The following is a 22,616-nucleotide window of genomic DNA, read 5'->3' on the forward strand; positions in this document are numbered from 1 at the left end:
GCCTCTAGTATTCCATCTACATCATATACCATTTCCCCCCTACTATTTCTCATGTTGACAATTTCTGTACTTTTGTTTCCTTTCATTTTTTTATAAAGTAGTAATGCATATTATATGCAAAAAGTGAAAACCATTATTGTCAGCGTTCAAGCTTTCGTCAGATTTTTCAGTTGAATTTTGATAGACAATATATACATAGAAATTTATCGAGGTTTATCCGACATGTTTACTGAACTCACAAAAGAAGTAAACAAATTGCGCCAGCGTACGAATAATAGCGTATTCGGTTATCCTTCACTGGTGCACTCCGATCTGCACCAACGTTACGACCTCGCCCGTAACACACACTTAAAGGTGAATTGAATTTAAAAATATAAAAATATTCGAATAAACAAATTATTCTGTGCATTAATATTTCTCATTAATTACATTATTTTTAAGGAGGATTGTTTTGCAAAGCAAATTATATAAAATTAAACTTTTATTATTTTTACATTTAAATTAGTTTTCTATAAATGTTAACTTTCATAGGTACACGGCATTTACTTTTTATTGATGAATGTTTAAAGAATAGACAAACTATCTCAATGCCTTAAAAAACAATTTCACCCTAAAGTCGCGTTTTTCGGAGGGAAAGTTATTTACCCCGGAGACCCATATTTTTCTCACCCTTGTACTTGCAAATACGTGCGGCGCTGCTGAATAATGAAACTGCATAAGTATACAAAGCGAATTGCACAAATGCCGTACAGTAATAAATTACCTGTATTTCTTCAAATATTGTCCGAGGATAAAAAAATTTCCTTAACTTCCGGTACCATTACTTCTATACGGCATTTTTTGTTAAGAATCTATCACTTGAAAGAAAGCCGTACAAAACTAATTTGACGTAATTTACCACTTACACATGTAACATTATATTTTCGCCTGTGTTCATCTGTACCGCTCAAAACGGACTGAATAGTGCTTAAAGTTACTTTTTGACATAGGAGCGTCCTTCTAAACATGAGACTTCCTGGGTCATTTGACCATCTCACTTTTACATTCTCATTCATGAGAGTGTAATGTAATCGTCCAAATTTTCGATCTCTGATTTTTAACTGATATTTACAAAGAAATTATAAAAATTTATAGCTTTTTTAAAATTGGATTTTTTTTTAATTTTAGAAATTTGTCAAAGTTTCTTATAGATGGGTAGAAGACTTGAAAATTAAATTTCCATAGAAAATTCAAATATTTTATTATTCATAACTCTGGAATTTATACATTGAAAGACATCCAGAAAAAGAGAAAACAGGTTCTGAGTAATAAAGCGCAAATCATTTAAGAATTCTATAATCAGGAAATCATGTTTTTTTTTAATGTTCAGTATGTATAGTTCGAACTTTATTTTCAATACATAAACCCTTTTTATGCTAAAACAATATTCTGTAATAAATATTAGAGTCGAACAATCTGCATAATTGAATGAAGAGATGTCGTCTATCGTTGCATAATTAAATTAAAAAATATAATTGTCCCTCGCAGCTGAAGTTTTTTTGTACCATTAAAAATTAAAACGTAACCCAAAACTTAAGATGTAGTTTTGCATAAAGCAATTCACGTTTTTTGTATGTGAACAGGTCACAGGTGACTTTTTCTTATTTCTTATAATTTTCTTAGACATTTTTGACTTGTAAAATCATTGAGATCGTTAAGATCAATTGAGGCTTTGTCTTGTCGAAGGTAAAAATAGTACTTGATTTGTTTTTCTGGAAAAAAACAAGCATACGTAACATTATGCGCAACAATACGAGATTGAGATGGTCATAATAAAAATCCAATAAGTCACATCGGTACCTACATAACTGCATATCAAACAAAGGAGTAAACATCATTTGTACAATAGTATATTTAAAATTGCGTATTATTTGAGGCTAACATAATCACCTTGTGATAATTATTTATATATTTGAATTAAAAATTGAATTATAAACATGAGCTCATATATAATTATTTTTTATTCTGACAACAAAATTAAGAAAAAAATTACAGAAATGAGTAAAATGTAAAAATTCTTTAACAAACTAATTTCTTGTCTTTAAGCTTGAATCCTTGATGCGATTTCCTTAAAGTAAAAAGTAGGTATTGCTTTTCTTTCGTTCATTTAATGAAAAAATTGAACGTGACCACCGTGAGAGTGAGTGCCTTTTTAAGCAACCTATCTTAAATATTTTTTGTTATATCAAGTTTATTCAATGTAATTTTAAGTACTGAAGAAATGTCGACTTCTGTCAAATAAGTTTTCATAAAATTACTGTCCCTGGGTTGAAATAAACAGATAACGTTGATTGATCTTATGCTGTTTCATAACTCCTATAAAAATGAAATGTTATTGATAACTTAAACAGTTAACGACTAAATGGTGTTACGGCGGAACTATGTATAACTTCAAAGGAAAAATGTTTAGGGAAGAAAACAAATGTTATCAAAATTCGAATTATTTAGGAAATAAAAAAATGAGAAAGTGCTTTTGAGAGTTTATGGAGTTCTATAGATTTTCAGCGAAAAGTTAGAAAAAGTTAGTATTTTTCGAAAAAAATATCTTCCAAATCGTCCTGCGTCATAACCATATAAGAGCAACGAAAAAATTTAATTTTCGAAATAACAATTTTATATAACATTTTACAGAATAAATGAATCAATTTAAAAGATAATTAATTATTTTGTCAAAAGATAAAAGATAAAATTAGCAGTACAAAAATTACTAGATAATTTTTCAAGAAAAAAATTAGTTTTTCTAATTTTTGAATCGAATGGTACTATATAAGTTGTTACGTATCTCGCATTGTTAAACATTTAAAAAATTAAAATTTTGTTTACAAAAATGTGCAATGGAATTTTAGAGAATTTCGGTGCCAATAAAATATTGGTTTTGAAAAAGGCGGTAATAACATGGTTCTGTGGAAAAGTCCTTCAAGTACAGTGAATCCTAGAGATAGCACCCCTGTTATAGTTCTTCCGAGAATTGACGTCGCGCCAAAAGTAGGAGTAAAAAGGAGTTGCGCGGGTTGAGTGGCGGTCGCTCAGGAGTGAACAAACAAAAGCATTTTGTAGGAAATCGCACTCTGAGTAATTCCCCACCTCTTCCAGCCCCAAAACCAGCCCACAGTGGGATGAAATGCACTTTTTTCGTTCAAAAATGTCCAGAGATTTCAATTTTGGTCCGATTAAAAATATTTTTTAAATATTAAAGTTCATTAAATTCTGAAGAGCTTGACGCCCTGAACTGTTATCTCTTCTACTTATTTATTAATAATTTTTTCACTCAAAGTATGGAAAAACTGAAATTTTTTAAGCTCTAATAACTGATTAGGTCAACTTTAAATTGTCTGAAATGAATGTTTAGGGACTCATAAAATACAAATAATTTGCTCATTAGTCTATTTATTTGCTATTAACAAATTTTATGAACAAATTAGCAAATAGTCTTTCAGTATCGGTAAAAAAAATTTTCTGTTTACTAAAAGTGCTTCATATTATTGTAGGAATGATATATAATTACAAGAATAATTTGAAAGCTTATAATAACCATTGTTATAAACAATTCTTATGGCAAAATATTAAAATTTCAGATCTTTTCAAATTATAATTTCCTTCAATCGCCAGAACGACTTCAGGTATTTCTTAAAGTAATAAATATTTATTAATTTTTGATAAAATATAACAATTTAAATTTTTATAAACAAATTAGATGAACAAATAAAAATTTTTTGCCCTTTTGCATATGAATTTGTTTGTTTTTGCACTGGAAATGTTTTAAGCATTTGGATGAATGACTGATAGTCACAAAAAAATGAGAAAAGTTAAAAATAACAATTGTTATAAATAATTCTTGTGATAAAATATTCAATTTTAAGATTTTATCAAATTTTGATTTTCTTTAATCGCTAGAATGGCATTCATTCATCCAACAGCTTAACACATTTTCAGTGCAAAAACAAAAAGATTTCTATGCGAAAGGGCCAACATTTTCAATTTTTTTATCTAATTTTTGTATAAAAATTTAAATTGTTATATTTGATCAAATATTATTGAATATTTATTATATTAAGAAATTCCTGAAGTTGTTCTGGCGATCGAAGGAAATTATAATTTGAAAAAATGTGAAATTTTAGTATTTCGCCGAAAGAATTATTTATAACAATGGTTATTTTAAACTTTTAAATTATTCTTGTAATTATATATCATTCCTACGTTAATATGAAGCGCTTTTAGTAAACAAAATTTTTTTTTACCGATACTAAAAGACTATTTGCTAATTTGTCCATAAAATTTGTTTATAACAAATAAATGGACTGATGAGCAAATTATTTGTATTCTATGAGTCCCTAAACAATCTTTTAAGGCAATATAAAGTTTACCTAATCAGTTATTAAAGCGTAAAAAATTGTTATGTAAAAAATTTCAGTTTTTCCATACTTTGAGTTGAAAAAATTATTAATAAACAAGAAGAAGAGACAACAGCTCAGAGCATCAAGCTCTTCAGAATTTAATGAACTTTAATTTAAAAAAATTAAAAATCGGACCAAAATTGAAGGCTCTGGATATTTTTGAACGATAAAAGTGCATTTCCTCTCATTGTGCGGCCCAGTCTCAGAGTTGCACTGTATAAGCTCAAATTTATTTTAAATATATCGCTGGAAGTAAATGGCGCCACTCGTATAGCGCAGACATATGCACGCTACTGCTGCCATGTCGTGACGCTCCTCTGTCGATTTTTTGTTTGTGAATAAGGGGATTCTGACTTAAATTTATTGCAAGTTAAATAATTTGAGTCACTGATATTATTATTTTTGATATCTGTTCAGTTTCTTAAAAATGGGTAAGTTTTAGCTAAACCCTCAAACAGTAAACTGCAGCCCAGCATACGTAAACGGTACACTGGTGCGAATTGTTTTTTTTTGCCCAATGTTAATATTAAATATTAAACATATTGAAAATATAATAAACATCTAGCATATATTACGCATATTTCATATGCGTAAAATTAGCACCAGTATATCGTTTGAGTGTTAATATTGTAGAATACAAAAATATGTTACAGCGAACTGGGAGAGTGTTCTTAAATTTTAGAATTTTAGTATAGAGAAACTATGAAATTTATACCTATACTACGACCCTTTACTAAACTGTAAGAGTGAGACGGAATTTTTTAGTGCTGAGTGAGGCGGCGTGGTAGTGAAAACGAAACACCTTGTAAATGAGTATTTGGGACTCAATTTGCCCTTACTGAAAACCCCTGACGTAAAAGAAGGAGTATAGGAACTCTTCAACTCAGCCCAAATAGGTTGTTTTTAGCCTATTTTTTGGACCTAACTAGCGACCTGAGGGAAAAATATAAAAATATGTTACGGATATCAAATTATTCGTCAATAAAAACCAAAGTGAGCATCGCTTTACATTTTTTTAAATGCCACAAGGCGTTAGTACTCCAAGGGCTGGGTGTAATATAGGATTTTTCTATTGAATATTATGTAAAATGGTGTGCTGATTACGAAAACGTCGGCCCCCCGACCCCTACGTATGGGGAGGTTTCGAAATGTTCGCATTTTAATTTGTTTTCAATCCATACAATAGTCCTGTTGTAATTGGGGTTTTTTCGAATATAGTTTTTTTTTGTTAGAATAAAAAATAATATGGTCGGCTGGAAAATCGATTTACAAAGAGAAATTTCTTTTATTTGATTCAATCAATTGTTAACATAATAAATTAACAATTACGTTAGAAAATGAGGAAGAACAAATTTGTGATTATTTAGGTTAAAATATTGTTTACACAGGAAAAAACTTCGAACAAAAGTTGGACTATCCTCAGAGGAGAATTTTCGTTAAAAAAACATTTTTTGATACAAGTGATTAATTTCGAGAAAACATCCATTAAAAAAATCAAGAAAGTCAGAGTCAGAATAGAAAGGTGGTTTTCTTTATAGGAAGCAATTTTACTAAGAAATTTCAAGAGATAAAACATACTCCTTTTTGGGTTTACTTTAAATTTCATAAAGAAAATTTATTCTAATGTTTATATTTAACAAGTTAATGCGCACTTCTGCATGCATGTACTTTGACGTGCAGTACCTTTAGCAATTTTAAATAAAATCTTCTGGAAATTTCTGCATAGATAACGTAAAGCGTAATTAAAAAATTAGCGCCAGCCAGTTTAAAATTCAAATAATAACTGTTTGTGCTAAAAACAATAATAAACTAAGTCTCTTTTTCAGCTTCTAATATTCGCAAAGACTTCTTATAAAGCTGACCAATTTTCATAACAATTAAATAATAAAATGGATTTCAAGCAATGTTTCTATTACTTACACTTTGTTTATTGTTCAATTTTATTTTTTTGGTTAAACTGTAATGGATCTTTACTGCTGTTATAAAGGAAAATTTTACCACAAATTTTTTCTAAAGCCAATATGTAAACGTGGGGCGGCGTCAAGCCAAAGTACATTGAAAAAACTTCACGCACCTGCAGGGTGAAGATTTCAGTGCGCTACTGGCATAGAATTCGTAGGATGTGTATACGTAAAGTTACCACTACTATGCCAGCGGCAGATTCGTAGATCCTGCAACGTCGCCATTAAAACCAAACCATTGCTGATCAACTGTCATATGCGTTTGAATGGCTTTGGTACAGCAGATAAGCTGGAGAGAGGGAACAGTGTTGCTGCGATGCGATACTGTTATGTTTATCAGTTTGAAAGTGACTAAAATTTCAATGTTTTTCATTGAATTATCTATAAAACTACAAGGTGGAAAAACTTGATAAATTTTTTTTTAATTTGTATTTTCAAGCAGCACTAATACCGACATTTTTTCATTTCTCTGCCAGTGCGTTTAATGACTATAAATTAAAATGTGAAGAGTGCCTACGCACTGTTCATGAAGTACATGTTAAAGTAGTCAACTTTGACATTAATTATCTCCGCATCGGTATGGTTAAAAAATTTGAAATTAATTTAGCATATAAATCATTACTTCATTTAAATAAAGCTCTTTTTTCGAAAAATTCAACCAGAGATTGATTTTTTTACATACAGCCTTAAGCCTTGAGCTTAGAAAAAATTTGGGATCGTTTATGGGGGTCACATGCCTCCATTATAAGTCTCTGCGATTATTAGAAGCTAAAAAGGAGACTCTGTTGATTATTGTTTATAGCACAAAGAGTTGTTATTTGATTTTAGTAATTTATAATTATTATTTAAATAGTTTAAAATTCTAATTTTTAATAATATTAATAAAATATAAATATATATTTAATTTAATATAAAATAGTGATTAAATGAGTAACTCAACATTTGTATTTATCATATAGATAAATTTAAATATTAAATGAATCAGGCATTAACTTGTTAAATATCAACATTAGAATACATTTTTTAATGGAAGTTGAAGTAGCTCCAAAAAGGAGTATCCAGTATATCTTTCAATTTCTCGATAAAATTTCTTCCTACAAAGAAAACCACCTTACTAATCTGGCTCTAATTTTTTATATTTTTTTAATCGAAAAATGATCAAGGATATTTCTGCTCGTAAATTGGTTTTTTAGCCGACCATATATTTATACTTCGGAGGGGGGGGGGGCACCCTACTTTTTCGTAATCAGCACAAAATTTTACATAATATTTACTAAACAAATCCGACGGACCTAGAACAGCCAACAAGATTACACCCAGCTCCTAGAGTATAGCTTTTCTTACTATTCTCTATGTTAAATTGAACCTGTTCGAAATATTAAGTTATATTTCCGTAATATACCTTATACAAGTGCCTTGAATTACAGTAATAGGGACCACCGTAATGACAATGATAACAATTTAAAATATGCATTATTACACTGCTACATAGTTATGAATGCTGTAGGAAAATTTTTTATGGTGATTATCGTAATTTCGAATATTTTATGTGTCAAGAAATGTTATTTTTAAATGGCTGTAAACTTCATGCTATATAAATGGATCGAGACAGATTTTAGATGTCAAATTATTATTGATCTAGCTTGAATTTTTCAATGGCTTGAGCTTAGGCCCGGCTAGTGTCAAAGTTCCTAAAATTAATAAACGGATAGCACATTATTATTCTCTTTGTTTACTTATTACTTGCAAGTTTCAAGCATAAAAATCTACAAAGTAGCAAATTTGGTAAAAGTTAACATTCTTTAAGCCTCTTGAAAGGAAATTTGAGTGATAGTTTGAGCAATACTTAACTTATAAATTATGTGCAAGTGAGTGATTAAAGTTAGTGGTGGTAGTGGTGATTGCTCATGATTGATGAAGGATATATAAGTCATCATTGAAATTAAATGTATAAAAATTGCCTAAAATAAAAAGCACTCTAAGATTCCGGAGGCATAGAGGAATCGGCGCATTACCCCAGATTTATGCGGTGATAGTGCAAGTAACTACTTGTACTAATTATAAATAATATTTTCCCATTAAGATGGCCCGTGACTTCTAACCTTAAACTGAGAAAACTTTTTTGTTGAATTATAAAGTATAAATATGTTTTTGATTTACGTGATGATTAAATTCTGATGTTTGTTATATTCCATATTTTTTCTCGTTTCTTCAGAAAAATATTTGACCAGTCATCAAAAAAATTTAGCATCAGAATTTAATTAATTAATTACCCTCGTCGAGAAAGTAACATCATTCCTTTCATTTATGTCTTGATGCTTAAAACCTTAAGTTCCAAAACAAATATGACGGAGGTAAATTAAAAAATTAATATGTGTAGATGATGATGCAGATGATACGGAAGAATCAGAATCCGACGAGATAAGTTAATGAAATACCAGTATTTGGTAGTCTGGGATGGAGGCAGAATGTTGAGGGCACACAAACTGATGAGTGACATTTTTTTCGATTTAAATATTAAATTAATATTTATTTTTATTCTTTGAAAAACTCTATAAGTATAAAACACTGTGATCTTGAAAAACTAATTAATAAGTTAATTCATCTGTCCAGGCTAGATCACAAGGCCAAGCCTTAGTTTGGCCTAGCCTAAGCCGTATTGGGGCCATGGCCACATTTCTGCACGGGTCGTAATTTGATAATTTTGGGCATAACTCTATTTGTCTAATCAAGATATTCAGCGAAACTCTTGCCATTTCGTCTTCGTCGATTTGATAAACTAATTTCTAGAATATATGCCAGGCTACAAAAGCTGAAATTGGGTACATTAAACATTCAACAATTAACATTTTTTTAATGAACATTTCTCTTTAGCAATTAAATATTTTTTGTTTCAAGTCATTTTAGACTTTCACTTACAAATGAAATTTTTACATTCTCATCCTCATGAGAAGGTATTAGTTTTATATAAAATTTCACTTTGTCGCTAAAATTGCGCTCCCTGGAAAGATCCACGAATTTGTTACGAAACGACACAAGCTATGAAAAAAATAAATAGACAAAAGTGACGCTTTCAAAAAATATCGAAAACTCATTGAAATTTTGTATTAATAATTTTTCGTAGGACACGTAGTTTTTGCTTTAGTCGTAAAAAATAACATTCAAAATAAAAAAAATAAATTTTTTTGAAATAATTTTGTTTGAAAAAACGACACACAGCACGAACTTAAATTAACAGGCAAAATTTGTTCGCCTAAACAGATCTATAAATTTATTATTAATCAATTTTAGATAGGACGAGTAGATTTTCTTTCAATCTAAAAAAATAAGTTTGAAAATAAAAAATTAGATTTTTGGAAAAAGGACAGAAAAGATGAAAGAGGACATAGGATCCTATATAGGACCCTATATAGGTTCCTGTATTAGACACTATGCAGATGTGCAGTAGTTTTTCTTTAATCGTAAAAAAACAAGAGTGCGAAGCACGAGATACGTGATGAGAATGTGTTCGTTAAAGCTGAAAAAGCATTAACAAAAGAGAGTTCACAATAATAAAATTACAGACCGAGCGCGGAGTGCGTGAACGACCAGTCGCGCAGCGTAGATGTGCTAAAACTCTCGAGCTACGCTGTTTTAACAAAAGAGAATTCACAATTACAAAATTAAAGTGGTGGATATGTTGGGTCTTAATTTTAAAAGATTTTTGCAAAAATTTGCGAAAATATAAAGACTGAGCGCGTAGCACGAGGTAAATACATAATCGAGCGCGAAGCGCGAGAACCAACAGTCGCGCAGAAAGCATAGCAGCTTTCTACCGTGTAAATAGATACTTTTATACAGCACGGTCTAGCCTCCATTTTATGTACATTTTTATTACTTCTAATTTATCCTTTTACCTTACATTTTATTAAAGAATTCTATATTAGAAAATAATATAATTCTATTAATTTAAAGAAATTTTCTGTTTAAATTAACGAAATATTTCTTTAAATCGAATAAAAAGAATTAACGAAAAAATTTCTTTAAATCTAAAAAATATTTCTTTGACCGTATATCAATACTAGAATTTGTTTATTTAAAGAAAGTTTCTTTGATTCAACAAAACTTTCTTCTGGGTGATAGTTTAATTACTATTTAAAAAAGTGCTGTTTGCCGAAATTATACATTAAGAATGAAGAATTTTATTGTAATATGATAGGATCTTACTTTTAGCTTGCACCTTTATTCTGGATGAAAAACTAAAATAAGTAAAGAGTTTGAAAAATAAATTCGCCATTAGTACGCATTAGTTCCCGCTAGATATCGCTTTTAAAAATGAAAATCCAATAACTATGTATCAGAAAAATGTGGCTATAGGCGCTTTTTATTATGTCTGAAATATATATAAATAGCATTGTAGTAAACTAGCGTGATAGCCTCCCTGACGAAAGTTTCAGATAGGAATTCATTTTGGAACAATCCGAATCATTCCCAAATCTGTATCCGAACTAATTCGAAACTATCTAAAACAATCCGAAAAAATTTACCGATTTCGTTCTATCGAAATCGGTAAAAAATTAATCGGACTAAATCCGATTCAATACGAACTTCTAATCCGAATCAGTCCGAACAAATTTTTTAATACAGATTTAGATTGACCTAAACCGATTTTCAATCCAAATGTATCCAATTCAATCCGCACTCGGATTCTTTCGGATTGAAAATTCAGTATATATCAATCTGAGTTCGGATTCAATCGGATTAATTTGGATTGAAAATTTGGTTCGGATTGAGTTAGGTTAATTTTTAATCGATTTGGATCGGACAACATGTAGCATTTTTTTGGATTGGTTCGGATATGTGCAATAGCACAAACTTTTATTATAATTTAGGTTCAAATATATTTTCAGGTATTCATTTATTTAATGAGTTTATATTGCCGTCCAAGTTAAAAAGATACATAAGAGACTTTTTTGATTAAAAATGAGTTTTTGGCATCCTTGGATTCGTAAGAGAAAGCTGGATCTATCGTTGTTAATAAAAATGACTAATTATTAACATTTATTGAAAAAACGATAGTTTATAAATGAGCAAAGTCGAAAAAAGTAGAAAAATATAACAGAAAACATACGTAAAGCACTTTTCCTGTCCTAAAAGTTGTACAAGAAATGCAATACGTCATCAGAATACACATGAAAATCGTCGGCAAGTGACTTTGTGTTCTCTTTGCGATGGATTTATGATTTTTCGCGACTAACAAAAAATCGCAATTCCATTTTCTAATAGAAATTGTTTAAAAAAATCAATTTTTATTGCAAAATATAAAAGTACATTATTTTTACTCAAATAGCGTATCTTAATTATTCAAAATTTTATTCGATATTAGAGTTCTTTCAGTAGCGGATCTGGGGGGGGGGGGCAAGAGCTTCAGAAATGTTCAATTTTTTAATTATAACTCTTGAGATATGTTGCAAAGAAGCACTGCTAGTCAATCCCCACTCCAAGAATTGTTTCTTGAATCGCCCCTGGTTCTTAGGACAAACAGTGTTTCTCGATTTTTTCAGTTCGAGTGAGATTGGATTTATGTATCTTTTAATTGTGCGGCAGTATATACACCTAAATTATTAAAATGCTGGCTCTTGGTACAAGCATGTCAAACGAAATTACTTTGAGAGCCTGGCGCAATGTACTTTCACTGCAAAGAAGTGTTTGCCTTTTGATGCAGTATTATTCCATAGTTTAGGTCAGCGATTCCCAAACTAGTGCCGCCGGCCGATGAGGCTGCCGCCGGCAGGGGCATGCCACCCCGGGCCGGGCAGCTAGGCAGGCTCCGAGACAGGCTCCCCGCTGCGACCAGAAGACTACTTTTCTTGAATTTCGTGTACCTACCACAAATGACCCTTTCATTGTTATGAACTTGCAATAACTGAAATTATAGACTTAGCTGAATTAAATTTTAATTGGCTGAATCAATTTCGTAATATAATTTAAAGAAAATGAAAACAAAGTTTTTGAAAATCGGTTAATATCCGAACTAATAAATGAAATATTTTCAAATATTGTGAATGCAACAAAAGTGCGATAACTCTTGAAGTTATTATCCGATCTCCTTCTACCTTTTTTTAACGTTTATTTGATAATCTAACGAATCTAACGGAACTTTTTAAAATTCTATTGATTAATATTTAACCAACTTTTTATTTTTCTCAAACGGCTCTAATTCTCTAACAACGAAAAGATCAGCGAAGCAAGCAACCGAGCACGAACGACTAGCGTCCAGTGTCTCACTTGGGTTCCAGTATTGTGAAAAAATGTGAGGGTGGGGCCCCTGCCACTCCCCAGAAAGTGCATAAAAAGTTTGGGAATCGCTGGTCTAGGTGACAATTCTTGCTCTATAAGATACTATATATCAACTTATACTTTCACATCTCATACTTCATACTACTCGCTAAATCTAAATTGGTTAAAATTTGACTAATTCAATCAGTAAGCTCAATTTTGACTGAAAAATTAGTTACTTTTAAGGTTTTGACTAATGAATTAATCCAAAAAATGACTAATTTTTATTAGTCATTTCTAAGAAGTACCAATTCATTAGTGAATTTCTGAACATAACCACTGTCAAGTCGTTGAGGCAGAAAAAGAGAAGATTATTTTGTTACTCAAAGAGACTTTCAAGAATAGGCGAAAGAATGGATTTCAAAGAAGACACTGGCTATCACGAAAATTCATAAGGAGTTCTGTACTTTTCGATTAAAACGGAGAAATGGTGAGTTCATAATAAATATATATGAGAAACTCGCTTCAGCTTTTTATTTTGAAACAGGGATCGCAGTGGCTCACCAGTTCAATATTAGGGAAAGTAGGGGATTTTTGCTTTTAAAAAAGGGTTTGTAGTTTGTACATTTGTTATTTAATTAATAGTTATTTTCTTCGCTGCGATATGTGCCACGTATTAAAAATAAATCTCATCGCGCAGTTTAGAACACGATTTAAAGGGATATCTTAGAAATAAACATTTGCGTTACAAACATGCGCGTCTCTCCGAAATTGTCTCAGTTTTGACTAATCTATTAGAAACTTTTGACTAATCAATTGGCAGATTTTTGACTAGCGAATTAGTAGTTTCGCCATCATCCGCCATGTCGACCATGGCGTGGCGCGCCACGTATAGCGTTTAACTAATTTAATTGGATAGACGAAAGTAACCAATTTAATTAGTTATGTTTGATCAATTATCAGTTACTGAGTTCTTGCTTCTACAATTAGTCAAATTTGACTGCTAATTAGTTCAATTTAACTTATTTAGATTTAGCGAGTGTTGGGCTTTTTGCTCAGATATGCAAAACCATTTCTCCGCGCGTTGATATCGGTGACCAAAAGGAATCAGAAATTTTGAGGTTATGCTTGGTGGTTAAAATTATAATCCAGCTTCTATTTAAATATAGAGAAATCTATTTTTCAAATGCACCAAACTTCCGCTCTAAGTCACATTGTTTTCGTCCTTCCTTGAACTGCTGGCCCCTGCAGTTTTTCAGGGGAGCGGGGCGAAAGCGCTTGCGACAGTCGTTTAGGTCTTCGGATAAGGACCCTCCAGAGAGTCTAGAGCAGCGATTCCCAAACTAGTGGCGCCGGCCGATGAGGCTGCCGCTGGCAGGGGGATGCCACCCCGGGCCGGGCATCCCCGAGGAGGAAGCCAGCCCGTGACCAGCCACTCGGTAGCCCCCCCGCTACGAGGACCCTTTCATTGTCATGTGATTTAAGGCTGTTTCAATAACTAAAATCCTAAAGATATGGCTTAATTCAATTCTAATTATCTGAATCATTTTCCTGATGTGTTTTTAAGAAAATGAAAAAAAAGTTGATGAAAATCGGTTAACATTTCGAGAAATTAAGCATATCGTTAAGAACACGCCAAATTACAAGAACTGTCAACTGTTATTGAAGATATTAACCGATTTTCGTCAACTTTCTTTTCATTTGCTTAAAATTAGATTAGGAAATTTACTCAACTAATTAAAATTGAATTTATTAAAATATTAACACATTTTAATTTTTCTCAACCTGTTCTAATTCTCTCGCGTGAAGCATGGTGTGTCAAACAGTGAAGCAGTCAAGTGTCCCCCCTTGGTGGCAGGGTATTGTGAAAAAATTTGAGGGTGGTGGCCCTGCCGCTCCCCAGTAAGTGCATAAAAGTTTGGGAATCGCTGCTCTAGAGTAGCGATTCCCAAACTTTTTTCGCTCTTTCTGGGGAGCGGTAGGGCCGCCACTCTCAAATTTTTTCATAATACTCACATCCAACGGGGGGGGGGGGGGGGGGGGGGGGGCACTTGACAGCCTGCGATGCGGGCATGTGCTGGCCTGTTGCGCTCGACCTTCCCATTATAAGAAAATTAGAGCCGATTAGGAAAAATGGAAAATTTAGTTAAATATTCACTAGCAAATTTTAATAGGCAGCCTTAGATTTTCTGGTCTATGACGAGAACATTAGAAAAAGATAGAAAGAAATCGGTTAATAACTTCAAAAGTTATTGCACTTTTGTTACGCTGCAAAGTATTCCAGCAATGTATTTTCTTGGACAAATTTATTGAAAATATTAACCAATTTTTATGAACTTTTTTTCCATATTTCTAAAATTATATCACGAAATTTATTCAGCTCATTTAAATTTAATTGTGTAATACCTTCGTAACTTCTTTTATTGTAACAGGTCTCAATCTCAGAACAATGAAAGGCATTCTTGCTAGGTAGAAAAAAATAGTCCCATGCTCACAGCGGGGACCCTGTCTTGGAGCCTACTGAGCTACTCGGCCCGGGGTGGCATCCCCCTGTCGCCGGGTAGCCACCCTACCCAGGGTAGCAGTTCAGGAATCGTTGCTCCAGAGAAGGACACGACAATCTTGAAGTGAACACGAATTGGTCGAGGCGTGATCCGGGATAAACCCGCTCGGGCCTTGGTAGAGGGTATGTCCAAAGAATGATCGGACTGGAAGAAGTTGTTGTGTGCTACCCGTTTGGACATTGTTACACATTCGGAGAGAAATTTGACATGACTGGAATTTAAAGTGACCTTTTATTATGTGTGGGAAAAAGCCCATAAGTGGGAAAAAATCACAAGACCTGTTAATTTATTTTATGAAGGAAGAGAAGAGAGAAGAGGAGAAGAAAAGAGTAGAGGGGTTGAAAAAAAGGAGAAGAAATTTTTTCATAGGTCAGGGGTGGTGATGCCACCTCGAGCTGGATGACTTCTTTATGAAAAAGTTTTTTGGCTTCGCGTGTTTGCAAAGAGGATCAAAATTATATTTCCCTAGAGAGTTAAATACATTCAAAAGGCAATAATGATGCAGATTTGTAAAATTTAATGGCGGTTGCTCTGATATATTCCGAAATGTATGGAAGTTAGAATTCTCTATGAAGGACAGAATTCTTAGTATATCTAGGGGCTTTTGTGATTCGTCGGAGAAATTTATTTTAAATGGTCTGAATGTGATTAATATTGCCTTTTGACGCCCCCCCCCCCCATATTGTAAATGCATAAGTTATGATTGGTCGGATAAAGATTTTGTAGATTAGGATTCCTAAGTTTCCTGGATAAGCTGCTTCTAATTAAGACGTTTTTGAAGTTTACCTTCTAAAATTTATGTAGTTCTTCCATTCTATTGGTTCGTTAAACATTTTAGGTGGATGTATTTTAGCTGGTCTTCTGACTTAAAAAGATTTGATTCTGACTTTGTTACGTTTATTTTTATTCTCCAGAGTTTAGCCCAAGCCTCAATAACTTCGAGAGCTTTTTAAGTAGTTTAAAATTTTTTGGAACTGACCAGAAGGAAGTGCATAGCGTAGTGTCGTCTGCATATAATCCAATTGAAACTTTGGGGATCTCAGGGATGTCTTCAACCTAGATAATAAAGCCTAAAATACTGCCTTGGGGCACACTCGCTTGGATGGGTTTCTCTTTTAAAAGGGTTTGGCCTGTTTTAAGTGAGAATTTCCCGTTGGAAAGATAAGAGTGTATAAAATGGATAGGCCCTCTTGGAAAATAGTAATTTATTAGTTTTCTGAGCAGTCCTACATATCAGACACTGTCAAAAGCTTTTTCTACATCGAGGAAAACAGCTCCAGTATGCTTTCTTCGATTAAATTTAAACTAATGGTTTCGGTGAGTTTAAGCATCATATGCTGGGGAGAGTGCCCTTTTCTAAAATCGTGTTGTTGTGATTTAAGGATGCTGTTTTCCTCGAGGTGCTAGTTTACACGAGTGAGTATTATTTTTTTCAGAAATTTTGCTCATAGTATTTAATAGACTAATTAGCCTGTTGCTGGTTAGATGGTATGGGATCTAGCCTTTTTTCTGAAAAACTACAATATGAGCTATTTTCCAAGTTTCAGGAAAGTAGCTTGGTTGAATACAGGCATTGAAGATAATTGCAAGGAGACTGAGGCACGAGATAGGAAGCTTTTTGAGGACTAAACTTGAAATTGAATCAGGGCCGCGTACTTTCTTATTTTTAGTATTTTTAATATGTTTGGTTAATTCCTTATATATTATTTACTTGAAATTATCGGTATTTGGGATTTTTAGGAATTCGAAAACAATTTGTTCACATTCAGTATTGTGTTGCGGTTCAGATGATTCGTCATGTAGAGCGAAGTTACTTTCATAATTAACAGCTAAAAGATATGTTTTGTCAGATGCAGAAAGTGCACAGGTTTGATCTGGTTTTTGAGAGGGGAAATATTAGTACGCAGCTTCGTTAGGGCTTTAATCATGCGATATATAGAGTTATCTTTAATTTGAAGTTTACAGACTTCTGTATTCCAATTTTTGCATCTGTGTTCCTGAACTTTAATTGCCATTGTTTTACGCAGGTGATTGATTGTGTTTTTGAGAATGAAGCTTTTAGTTTTTCGATGGGTTTGTCAAAGTTTATTATGGGTATCGATAACGTCTTCAATCTTTGGGCTGAGGGGTGGGTCGTATTTATTGACGGTAGACAGAGGGACCGAAGCGTGAATGACAGTTGTTATACTAGAGGTGAGATTAGTTATAACATCGTCGATATGAGTAGAGTTTGTTAGCATGGCTTTAAAAATTACTTGATTTTCTAGAGTAGAATTGAATATTCGCAAAGTAAAGTCTCACTGTCAATCTCTTATGGGATACAGCTGTTGTTGAGCTGTTGCAGTAGTGTTCAAACGGATCGCGCGCGCTAGTGGTATAACGACTTACTATCACTGAACGTGCCTGAGGGCTAGTCGTGGAGGGAACATTGTCGCAGCAGTGCGTGACTTCGCAGTCATGTATATTCAGTGTTGCCGCAGTGGGACCAGGCAATATTCCGGCGCACTCTAGCGGTGGAACGAGTTCACTCGTGTAAAAAACTACAAACTTTCGCCTATGTTTCGTGAACATTGCAGTTCATTTCTTCAGGGCTGACCTGAAACTAAGGTATCAGGTTATGTTGCTCTTATGTATACTCTCTACGATGCCTGTGATTGGCCAGAACGCCCCACCGTGGGGACTGGTCGAACCTGATTGGCCAACCAAGTCTTTTTATTTAAACAATCTGGGAGGGCGGAAAGCCAAATCGGGTTAGTATTATATCCATTGTCTCTATTGATGTTATTAGGGTGTTTTAAGATTTCCATTAAATCTCTATGTTTTCTGGGAAAGATGCTGTGTGTTTTTGCAATGACTGCTGTTCTGTCAAATGAAATTTTATGTCCTGTTTCGATATGATGTTTAGCTAGTGCTGATTGCGTGAAATTTTTTTGCCTGACCTTACTTTCATGTTCCTTCATACGTTGGTTCACAGCTCTCCCGTTTTCTCTAATATACACTTTGCCACAAGAACGAGGGATTTTATATACTTCTGGATCACTCAGGAGTGCCTTTTTGTGTTTCAGGTTATTTAGTAGTTGTCCTATTTTCGCAGGTGGTTTAAATATGGTTTGGATGTGGTATTCGTTCAGAATTCCTCCTATTTGTTCTGTGACACCTTGGATGTCATAACACCTTAGGACATGAAGTTGTACAGAAAACACACACACAAACAGATGCCTAAGTGCCTCCACCCACCATCACCTATCTCAAAAACAATCTGTCATCAACTCCCTTGTATACAGAGCTGCGTCTCCATAACAGATAAAGATTAATTACAGAAGTAATTACAAAATGTTAAACAAATACTAATACAGAACGATTACACAAACAAACAAATTGATAAATCAATAACAAAATACACTCAATACAACAAGTCAACACAACTTACCAAAGAAACAGAGAGAAAAATGACCACTACTCTACCCTACATCCAGGGTGTCACAGAACAAATAGGAAGAATTCTTAACAAACACAACATCCAAACCATATTTAAACCACCTGCGAAAATAGGACAACTACTAGATAACCCGAAAGGCAAAAGGGCACCCCTAAGTGATCCAGGAGTATATAAAATCCCGTGTTCTTGTGGCAAAGTCTATACTGGAGAAACCGGGAGAGCAGTGTGCCACAGTATGAAGGAACATGAAAGTAAGGCCAGGCTAAAAGATTTGACGCAATCAGCACTAGCTAAACATTGTATCGAAACAGGACATAAAACTTTATTTGACAGAACAACAATCATTGCAAATACACACAGCATCTTTCCCAGAAAACATATAGAAGCAATCGAAACCTTAAAACACCCTAATAACATCAATAGGGACAATGGATATGATACAAATCGCATTTGGCTTTCCGTCCTCCCGGATTTTTTAAATAAAAAGACTTGATTGGCCAATCAGTTTCGACCAGTCCCCACCGTAGGGCGCTCTGGCCAATCACAGGCATCGTATTGAGTATACATAAGAGCAACATAACCTGATACCTCAGTTTCAGGTCAGCCCTGAAGAAGTGAACAGCAATGTTCACGAAGTGTCAGCAAAAGTTCGCAGTTTTTTACACGAGTGAAACCAGAAATATCTCTTGTTATCAACATATTTTATAATATTTCCGACTAAATGATTATATCTTATTACTGTGAAATCAGTTGAAATGGTCGAGATTCACAGTTTTGAACATTTTTATTAAATAATTGCGATTCTTTTATCATGTTTAATCAGCATGTTACAAAACATAATTTTCAACCACTTTTACATATAATTTTCGCTTATTTGCTATGTAAAATCTTCCAAAATCGCAATAGAAATTTGGTTTGAGACATTTGGAACGAATGAACATTATTTACTAAAAAATAAATAACAATCCTCACTAAAATGTAATTGCATACTGTCTCTACTAACGGCCTTAATTCTAAATGTTATATCGTAGTACTAAAGTTTTAGATTGTAGTAATTTCGATGGTAATTCTAGTAGGGTAAGGGGGGGGGGGGGCAGCGCCAACGAGTGGTGCAAAGGTGATTTTCCTTATAGCATGGCTATTATTTAACAATTTTAGTTCTACTTTGCATAAAATAAATCTATTTCATCAGAGAGATAGTGTTACTTGCTAAAATCTTGCAAATTGTCGTTGCAAGAGAAAAATTATACAGAAAACAGTTTTTAACACGATAGCATGGAAGTTTCGCTGACAGAAATATAAAGTTTTCAACTTTATTGATAATACTTACAGTATAAACCTTTGATATTTTGGTAGATAAAACAATATGACACAATCTAATTATATTAATCAGACGTGATTCAAGTCCAAAATATAACAAATCTCATAAATAAGTAAGGCTTGGCCAGAGGGGCAGGCACGACGAAAATAATATTGACAAGTGCTTAGGTGAAACCATGGACATAGAAAACACGGGACTAGGCATGCCATTCTAACTTGGCAAGCGGGGTTGAGTTCACGGTAGGGGGAGAATTCCATGAGTGGGGAGAGCCACCATCTTACGATGTGCCACTTGATTATGCGCACGAGCATTTTTCCCGACAAACTGTGCATGAACATATAAACATGTGGGCGCTGCCATGTTTGTCGCGGGATATCAAAAGATGGCGGACCTCTTCCTCATTGCATCAACCCCGCAATGGTATGCCTACTATCGGCGAGAAAATTCGAGTCCTCTGACTTTGACGTTGAATAAGTATGCGAAGAAAAAATGGTAGATTAACAAGAAAGGTATCATTTTAAAGGTGCAAACGTTAATGAGCCGAAAAGTATTATTCCAAAAAATTATTTGTAGCTTACAGATCTGAAAATCTGATGAAAAGTAAGGAAAAAAGTCAGTTTTTTATATAGGAAAGTAAGTGTGAGAGCCCAGCGTGGTGCCGTTTTTTCAGGGGATCGTCCTCGGTTTTCCTCAGCCCGACCTACCCAACTTGTGCCTCCGAACCTCCCTCTGGCCTTCAAACTCTTTTCCTGTGTTGAGGAAAACCGAGGCCGATCCCCGGAAAAAATGGAACCACGGTGAGCTCTCGCACTTGCTTTCCTATATAAAAAACTGACTTCAAATATCGCAATTTGTACGAATAAAACAAGAAGCACATACTTCCTTCAAATTGTAAATTATTACAGATAGTTCGACTAACTACGTACAATTTAAATCACTTCATTATCTATATTAGAACTGAGGATAGTGCGGTCGCATTTTTATTTACAAAAAACGAACAATTGTTTATATTTTGCAAATTTTTCGACGGCAATCTGCTCAGAAATGTGTAATGTACCACCATGATTTTTTTTCAGATTTTTCCTATTATTTTTTCAATAAAAAACTATGCTTCAAAGTTCACTGTTTTTAAAAGCTATCAAATTTCCTCACTTTTCATCGTATTTTCAGATCTGTAAGCTACAAATAATTATTTCGAATATTCCTTTTCGGCTCATTAACGTATAACATTTGCACCTTTAAAATTATACATCTTGCATTAACCTACCATTTCTTCTTCACATACTTATTCAACGTCAAAGCCAGAGGACTCGAATTTTCTCGCCGATAGTAGTTCCGTGTTTCCTATGTGCATGGGTGAAACACGTGTCACAACTTTCGTCGATAAATAATCAGTAATCTAGAACAGCAACTTATCTTGTGGGCTATATGGAAGAAACTATTAAATATTATTTATTATCAATCCGGTCGATATGCAGTTTTCTTGTATTGGTACAGTAGAAACTTTGCGTAAAGCCCGTTTCTAATAGAATGTCAAGGAATAAGAGGTTATATTACAGCTATGTATCTCTCTATTTATTCAAAATAACTTATTCTTCTTATTGGATATCTCTAAAGGTAATTTTTCCAGTACATAAAATACCACAGAAGCAAACCATCTTATTTTCTTATCTTTACATAGTTTGATTTTCATAAAAAGTTGCAGACAGCTTTGTCCTTAGGTGAGGGGCGAAGCCAACGAAATACAGCATGTTAGAAATAATTGAATTACCAAATCACTGTTTTTTTCGTGTGATTAATACTTATAGAAATATGAAATAAAATAATGTAGAACTCGAAATGAGAAAAAACTGGATCAATTCAACATCTTATTAACTTTAAAAAACTCATCGACTCTTAACTGGTTGGCGCTGCCCCCCCCCCCCCCTTATCCTATTCCTTCTTTAAGTTGTTGAAATAAAAGCCATAAAATAATTTTTTTAGAAAAAAAAACTTAAGGAGATATTAAAAAAATGAGAATTTTGGTCCTTTAATTTTAATCTTTCATAACTTTGGTGATTTTTATGATATCAAGGTATATTTTTTTAATTACTTGCAATACCGTAAATTATAAGTGACAATAACTTTCACAATCCGAAATTTTTAACAGCGCTACCAATCTTTAGGACGCACAATCTCCTGATTGGCACTCCATGTAATATATGCTCTAAGTCTAGTATCAACCATTCATCTCAACTTTGGCATGTAGAATGCAACTTCCCATTGCTGAATACGCAGAGCGACCCTGCTTAGACAGGGCTGGGCAGTAACATTTTATATGCAAAACTCAGCCTAGAGCAGAACTAAAAGAATCTGACAAATAAAAAATTCTCATTATGATTGGTTATTACTTTCTGAAACATCCAACTAATTTTATTAGACATAATTTAAATTCATTGATCCAATCCGTTCCAGAATTTGACATTTTCCCGAAATATTCCCGGCAGTATCGAAATTACCCGGAAACCTAAAAATTTCCCGGTCAACGGCAACATTGTGTAATCGTATATTGCACAATAGCATGCCTTCCAATTAGAAACGGTTCAGGTAGCCCTGGCTGTTTACGTTTCGATCCCTCCGAATTCAGTCTAAGGCTATTTG

General features: G+C 33.4%; 1 protein-coding gene across 5 annotated transcripts in view; it reads right to left on the bottom strand.

Annotated features, from left to right (window-relative positions):
* LOC117181623 overlaps positions 1–22,616 on the bottom strand; it is a 109,852-nt gene that overhangs the window by 74,946 nt on the left and 12,290 nt on the right. The window contains exon 1 of one of the 5 annotated variants that reach the window (XR_004468142.1): positions 6,508–6,623. The exons of 3 other annotated variants lie outside the window; for them this stretch is intronic. The gene's annotated coding sequence lies outside the window, so the exon portion shown is untranslated. Of the gene's footprint in view, positions 1–6,507; positions 6,624–22,616 lie in introns of those variants that run through there. One more of the 5 variants, XR_004468143.1, reaches the window with a different exon arrangement.

The sequence above is a fragment of the Belonocnema kinseyi genome, chromosome 10 (assembly GCF_010883055.1).
Source record: "Belonocnema kinseyi isolate 2016_QV_RU_SX_M_011 chromosome 10, B_treatae_v1, whole genome shotgun sequence".
Classification (NCBI taxonomy): Eukaryota; Metazoa; Arthropoda; class Insecta; order Hymenoptera; family Cynipidae; genus Belonocnema; species Belonocnema kinseyi.